At 35.3% G+C, this 7,666-nt stretch overlaps 1 protein-coding gene across 2 annotated transcripts in view; it reads left to right on the top strand.

Moving 5' to 3' along the window:
- The first annotated feature begins 410 nt into the window (after positions 1-410).
- The window catches only part of TFPI (tissue factor pathway inhibitor), a 67,726-nt gene continuing 60,470 nt past the window's right edge, over positions 411-7,666 (top strand). The window contains exon 1 of one of the 2 annotated variants that reach the window (XM_087732743.1): positions 411-518. The gene's annotated coding sequence lies outside the window, so the exon portion shown is untranslated. The remainder of the gene's footprint in view (positions 519-7,666) is intronic. The other variant, XM_087732744.1, reaches the window with a different exon arrangement.

Genomic DNA, 7,666 nt, shown 5'->3' with positions numbered 1-7,666 from the left:
AATATTGAAGATATCTCGTAGTGTTATGTGATGATATTATTAAAACTGAAGAATGATAAAGCTTTAAGTATTCAATACTCTCTCTCCTGTTAAGGCTTCATATAATAAGTATGACGTATACCAGGGAGCAATAATTTTTTTGCTGCTGTAGACAAATGATTCCTTTGAAATAATGAAGTACCTAGCTGGAGGAACACACTTCCTTTTCTAGCTTTGGATTAGTTATAATTTTCTGGAGCTTAAGTATGAGCTCTTAAGAAGCTTTGAAAGAAGGGAAGAATTTTTCTGTGTTGTGTAAGGAACAACAGTTTACAGATGTTTATCTAATTACTGAGAAGTTTCCTATTTTTAATTTTTTTTAAACAGAATTTCAGAATTTTGTTCTGCTGTGGCAGGTGAAAGCCCAGACCTCTCACGTTGCTGCTGCTGTTACGTTTCTAAGTCACAAAACAAAAACGACAAAATGACAAGCAGACTGGTAAGCAGAGCACTTCCCTGAGACCATTTTCTCTTTTCAGGTAAGGCCCTAATTGCTAAGATATTGGCACTTCTGGCATCTGTCTTCAGTTTCTGGCTTTCTCCATAGATTTGATTGTAGCATTCTATTGGTGTATTCCCAAGAAAAGGTTAAGTTTTAATGGATTGGTATTTTCTGATTGAAAGCTGTTTCGTGGTAAATCATCTCTATTTGTACAACATATCCACATTTAAAGGATGTTTTCCTTCCCAAATCCATATATGACATTTTAGGTGGTTGTTAATCTCTATGCAGACATGATTTAGTAGCTTTGCAAAGAGAGAAGTTTAGAGAGAGGTTTTGTTGGTTTGTTGGTTTTTTCTTTTTTTTTTTTTTTTTAAAAGAACAACATTAATAAGATTACAGTGCAGAGCAGCTGTACAAAGCTTTCATCTTGATGCACAAAGAATGTGAAAGTTTCTCTTTCACATTTCTTCTTTTAAGTTCTTTTAAGGGCTTTATTTCCTTTTGGCAGTAAGGTCTTTAGTTGTATTTGTGTTAAGATATACTGCAATAGCTGAAATCAAAGTACGAATGTTGACAAAACATAGCATCAGTATCTTATATCAGTCTTATAACTTCAGATTTGTACTGGGAAATCTATAATCACTTTGCAGTTTTAATTATTATAATTTTCCTTTTCTGTGGTTCTATGGAATTTGCACCCAGGTGAAAGCTGCAAAAGGCATTAATATATTTCTGTTTTCCCTTTCCACAATTGCTTAATAACTCTTTAATGTTTTATTCCAATCCAGGTAAAATACCTGGCAAAAAGTTAGTGAGTCTCTTTTATTGTGTGGGATGTCAGCTGCAACTTGCCAATTAATATCAGGGGAAAATTCACTCTATCACAGAGCAGCCATTCAGTGGACATTATTTGGGACTGTATTGAACTGAATTGGTCCAAAATCCCTAGTTCAAGCTGGACTGCTATTTGAGCATTTGACTTCTGAGGGATTTTTACTTTAGCATGTATAGAAAATGTGGAAAAATGACCTAGTTACAACTTTATTTTGTAGCCAGCACATTTGTCTGGCGCTCTGTTGTAGTTTTGGTAGATTGATTTGAAAAATGATTAGGCTTTTGATAGCCCTGGCAGTGCCACTCACAATACTCCTGGTAAGTTTAGTTATTAGCTGGTCATTGGTTGGGAAGAAAATGAGCTAATAAAGATGGGAAATGAAATAATTTGTGTTCTAATAACAATCAAAATTGTTGTCTTTGTCCAGCTACAATAGCTTGGGAAGAAATTTCCGATAGCTGACTTCATAGCAAGGCTACCTTTTTGGGAACCAAGAGTAGTATATTCTTTTTAGAAATAAGATGCGTGCGGTGAGCATAATCAGCCACCAGATGTATTTGTGAAAGTACATTGAACGCTTGTCATGATCTTAAGTCTTTAAATCAAGTAGATGTATTTCAAAAATGTCGTATGGCCAATAAATGAATTTAGTAAAAGAATTAACAAAATTCTGTGGTCAAAATTATATAAAAGGACAAATTAGATGGTGAAAATGTTTCTTTCTGTTTTTATAATCTATTAGTTGATAAAGCAACCCTGCAAGTTTCTCCTTGGAGAACAGAAGAGAAAATAAAAGCTGTAGTGCATGTTTCAGTTGCAAAGTAGAGGAAATACACTTTTCAGAATTTAAGCATGTCAAGTTTGAGTATACAACAGAATAAAAGAATTCATAAAACCATTTAACAGTGGGAGGGCATAGTAGACTCCTTGGCTTAAAGCCCAAAACCAGGGCTTAATCTGTGAAAGGTATGCTTTACTGGGGTTTTATAGCTCGGTCTTGCTTTCATTTCAGTAGGTGGATAATATCTGACTAGCTTTCTTGATGTAAAGCCAGTTTTTCACTCCTGTCACTCAGGAGCTGATGGGATTGAAGACTAGCTGAGTTGCTCTATATAGGCCTATCTGCTTGTGATTACAGGGGCCTAGCCTTTCAGCAAAAATTATTCGCATGCTTCTGTAATGTTTTTGTTGTATTGCACACCAGGGTACATATATAACTTCCGCCAGCAAATCATTAAGTGACCTCATCAATGACAGCATTGTTTTAGTGAAAGTAGTCACAGTGGAAGTCTTTTTTTTTTTTTAAGCATGAGATTATCACACTGTTAAGGTTATCCATAAAAAGGAAGAATAAAACACCAGGGAGGAAGTGCCTTTATACCAATTTTTTTCCCAATTCCTCAACGTTTTTCATGATGACAGTTGGTGTTGATATTTTCCGTCTATTGATGTCATCCACTTGCTTTAAATAACTTTTGGACTTCTGCAGCATTTTTTATATTTGGATAGCAGGTGTGTTTGGTGTTCCGAGTCTTTCGCTTTCTCTGCTGATACTGTGGAATTGCTAATGTGGAAAAAGATGATTTGAAGGAAAAGCCAAAGTGTGGTACAGCTGATAATACAAGAGAAGAAAACATAGAGAGTCAGTGTGAAGCTGGTACTATTATTTGTATTTCTTTTTCCTATTTTTTCAGGTTGGAAATCTGTTCTTCCAGGTTTATTCTTTCAGTCTATGCTAGTGAATTTTGCTCAATACTGTACCACATTTCTTTTCCTAGAACTCTAATCTGCTTTAATTTCAAGCCTTCGATGCTCTTGGTATGCCATGCTTACAGATAGCACTCTGGAATTAGGACTGTTTTTCCTTTCTTTCAGGCTGTAAGTGGTAGGTGAGGCAAAAAAAACATTTTCTCTGAGAATGAGTGTGTCAGCTGGAGCTACTAGTCTCAGGTGTTAAAATTATGACTTTTATTGTCAAAATTTAAATAATTTTTACTTTCCTTTTGATGCTTATGTCACTTTACACCGTTGCCAAGTTACGAGAGGTATTTGAATGAAGTAGAATCTTCTGCTAACTTGTCTGAGCAAAAATGGAAAAAAATAACTTCAAAATAACTTTTAAAGAAATAACTTCTAAAGTTTTTTTTCTGGTCTTTTTTTTAACTTAAGAAATAATGGATACATAGAAATAGCATATAGTAAACTATGTATTGTTTAGGTGGTATGTGATATTCCTGTCAAAGCTTACAATAGCATTGAAATCAAGTAAGTGTTCAGAACTTAAAGGCATAGTCTGTAACATTTTTTCTGCCATATTTATGACTTGTATGTGGAAATCCGCATCATGTGGAAATGATATAAGTAATTACTTGCGTGTTTGCATGTTAGAAGGCAGAAGGCTTGTGTAAATGCATTTTTCAAAATGTGCTTGTAACATTTGATCTGCGTTTTAGTCATTGGCTGGTTTTCTGGAATTAATGGACTTCCCCCCACAATGAGATGCCATTTAGGACTGAGACTGAAATTAAAGTAACTGATTACTGGTTTTCAATTTACTTCAACACTATCTTCAGCACCTACACTGGCTACTTAAATAGTGAAATACAGAAGTATATGGGGCCAGCCAGTAAGTCTTGCTTTAAAATTCAAGCTTTCATTCTTGACCTTGTAATTTCTTTTGTTATAAATTAGCATTAGTACATAATTTCTAATGTAATTTAGGTAAATCAAATGCTGAAAGTACTTGAAGTGATAAATGATCTGTGGACAAAAAAAGGCCATTTAAAAAAATTTGTCCCCAGTTAGCTGGTAGTCTATTGCTCTTCCAAGTATCAAGGTTTTCTATAAGTAATTCAAGTTTTGCATTTTGCTCTGGAGTTAATTCCAAAGTCCAGTGACACTGTAGGTAAACCCTGAAGTTAGCAGTATGGATTGCATTTTAATAAGAAAATTACCTTCCAGACACACAAACTGAAAAACAGGTTAAAACTCTGCAAGCTGGAACTTTTCAGCTGAAATCTATAAAATGATAATGATAAAGGACAAGCTACTCAAAAAGTTCATTCCATGGATGTGAGCTGGAAGAAATTTTCTCTGTTTGACATGCTTTGTGTTTCCTGAAGAACTACCTTTATTCCAGTTCCAAATATTCCAGGCTTAATTACGGGCTTGTTGTAAGTCTGCAAGTCTTAAACTCCGTATTTGCTCAGACTTTTGTGTGTGTTAATTTCAGTGACTTCTTGGCAGTTTAATGACTGCCAAAATTATTGACTCAATAGTTAGAATAATTAGAATTATCATGGTCAAATGTAAAAATAACCTAAATTACTTCTGTAACAAGGATTGGATTTCCACTGGCACCAATTCAAGCATATGACATGTTTAAGTGTATTACACATTTTATTAGAAATTGTGAGGAGGATTAACTATAACAAACTTTTTCCATCTCTATATCTTTAATGGGAACAAAGAAGATGAAAGAAGGATTTGTTCTTCCTAGTCAAGTGCTGTAGTCAGTAGTAAGGGGAAATGTCAGAACTATAGAAGGAATTGTCCCTTTTACTCTAATGAACAAGATTGATGCCAGATGATATGAGGAAACATCACTGCAGAACTTCATGTTTTGTAATAAGTGATATTTAGTTATAATAGCTGTTCCTGCAGCATTATATAACAGAGATACCATTTGTTTCTACAGATATTTTCTGCGGTACTATTATTGTATTGTGCTTTATTTCTTCTTTGGACAAAAGTTTCTGCTGTAAATGTTACTATTTGATCTTCTGTCAGAAAAAGACAGGTTTGGAAAGGTATTGAAGAGACAGGGGAGAAAGGAAGAAACAGAAAAATATGTAACCTGTCAAGTTATGCCATTAAAAACTAAACGAAGAATTAGCAGCCCTTGTGTGTTGTGGTGCTTTTTTTTTTTTAAACAGATGAATACAAATGTCTGACACAGCTGAAATGCTGGTTGAGGGAAGTTAAATGGTCCCTCTGTCAATGAGGACTTAAATGGTCCCCCCAGCACCAAAAATAAAAAGGACAAGGTTATTCACCAGCAAGAATCTACGACACTTTTCTAACTGAAACCAGAAGTAGTCCTTTTCCTCAAACTCTCTAATGCCTAGTTAGGAACAGATGTTGCTGTGGTGGGAGTAGGAATGGCCCCACTGGGGAGCCTGTGTAGGATCAGACAGACGTAATAAACGTTGTACCGTAGTCCAAGAATGAGGAAGAGGAATGTTGGAGCCTTGGCCAGGAAGTAGTCTGTTCTGCTCCGGGTTCGATGTCTCAGCATTAACGAGGCTTGAAAAACGGTAGTTGTGTTATAGAACTCATCATGGCTTTTGGCCTTCTAAGAGCCATAGAAATATTTAAGATACCACACTCTCTATCCGTAAGCTTGAACACTGTATGTCAGCAGGATTTGTCAGTATCTTCCCTTTTCTTAGACCATGGCAAGCAATGGTGTTTCTTTATTCATTGTTTGATGATCACTGGGACACTACAATTAATCTATAATTAAATGCCTAGCAATTCAAACATACTTCTCTCTGATCATAAAAGTGTATAAGTTGGTTCTCGGCCAACGAAGCTGCTACAACACTGATTTGAGGAATTTGCTGCCATTAATGGTGACAAGCAACAACCAGTGAGACTTTGCTTCATTGCTTCATAAATGTGATATTTATTGAAGTTCACAGTATCTTCTATTTAAATTGCATAAAGGATCCAGCAAAGAGTTAAAGAAAATTACCTTTTATCCTGGTTGTGTGTCAAGAATGTGGTTCTTCATAACCAGCGAGTAATGTGAGCACACTGTTCAAAACATCCTTTGTAAAAATAACCATTAGGGAATGTGGGCCTGGTTCTCTCCTCTGCATTGCTGAAATAGAATGTGTATTTGTATAGCCTTGTGGAGTTTGTGGAAACGAACAACATGTTATTCCAATGAAACAGAAAATTTCCTAAAGCTCTGCTGCAGTTGTCCAGGACTGTGTCATTATGAGCCTACTTTTTACTTAGCTTGAGAGCTGTGGGGCACAGAAATTACTTAATTCCTTGGCCATCAGATTGGTGTTTTTCATTAAGCATGCAGAAAGCAGTGCATGGGCTCACCCTCTGCACAGTGACAGAGTTGACTCGCTTTGCTTAAGACTGGCTCTGTTTACATCACGTTTTGTCTTTGAATAAAATTGCTTAATGACTTCAATTTGCATATTCCATGCTGATTGAAGGCCTGTGGTACAATTATTACTTTCAAATCCTGTTCATGCAAAGCAGGCCTATTCTGTACTTTCACAGCATCAGATAATGCTGAAGCGTTAACTTCTTAATTCCTCAGTGGTTATACTTTATACTTACCCTGGTATCAATGGTTATTTTCTCTTCCAGTTTTCTCTTTCTTATTTATTTTGTCTTATAAAACTTTATATTGTATTACGAGCTAGTATAGCTTGTTCTATAGCTTGTTAAATAACTGTATCTTGCTGAAGTTAATCTTAATTAGGTCTGGGTATTCAAAAGTCCTGACTGATACATAGTTTCTAAAAACCCTTGCTTTATCCCTGGAAGCATTAAACAAAGAGTTCATTCTGAAAATAAGCAACATGAATAAATCAAAATGGATTCTAATTTAATGATACTCCTAATCTGTTCCTTCTTAAGATATACTGCTGCATAACTGCTTTTCTTTTTCAATTACATTATTTATATCTTCCTTTTTCTATGATGGTCTGGAAAGGCCTGTCTCTTGTGGAAGTTTACTCAGTGTAACTGATTAAGACCTGACTTACCCCCAACCAATGAATTTGTGTGGTTATAATTCAGACTTAAAAAAACTGAACAAATAAACAAAAAAAAGAGTCAAAAATTACAGTGACTGGGCAGGGTGAGGGTGAGGACTTAGCAATCAGAGACACTTATTTTTCAATCACCTCTTTTTAGTTTTCGAAAGTGAGTAGATAGTAATATCATTATAGGCATCCATTGACCACCTTCTTGTAGAAAATAGAGTGTAATCTTTTATCTGTTGCTTATCCAAAGAAATAGGTTATGTCAAACAAAGGTTTGGGGTTTTTTTTGCTTTTCCTCCTGCAGCATCCATGGATAAACAGGGCACCTCATATAAAAAAAATTCCTTCTTTCAGGTATTTATTTCTCCTCCTCCTTCAGATCAAAAACTATGGGCAAGAACAGTTAGCAGAAGTCATTCTGCTAAGAAGAAAGACGTTTCTCTTTTTAATAGAAACAATAAATCTTCTTTGTCAGCCACTAAATGTACAGGCAAATAGAGTAGTGACCTGTGGATTCATCCTGCAAAACACAAATGGGTTATATCCCCATTA

This window comes from Nipponia nippon, unplaced genomic scaffold, assembly GCF_047370975.1.
Source record: "Nipponia nippon isolate SJK-2023a ecotype South Korea unplaced genomic scaffold, ASM4737097v1 scaffold_5, whole genome shotgun sequence".
NCBI lineage: Eukaryota > Metazoa > Chordata > Aves > Pelecaniformes > Threskiornithidae > Nipponia > Nipponia nippon.
Note: the sequence above shows the minus strand (reverse complement) of the source record. Positions and strands in the feature narration are given on the sequence as shown.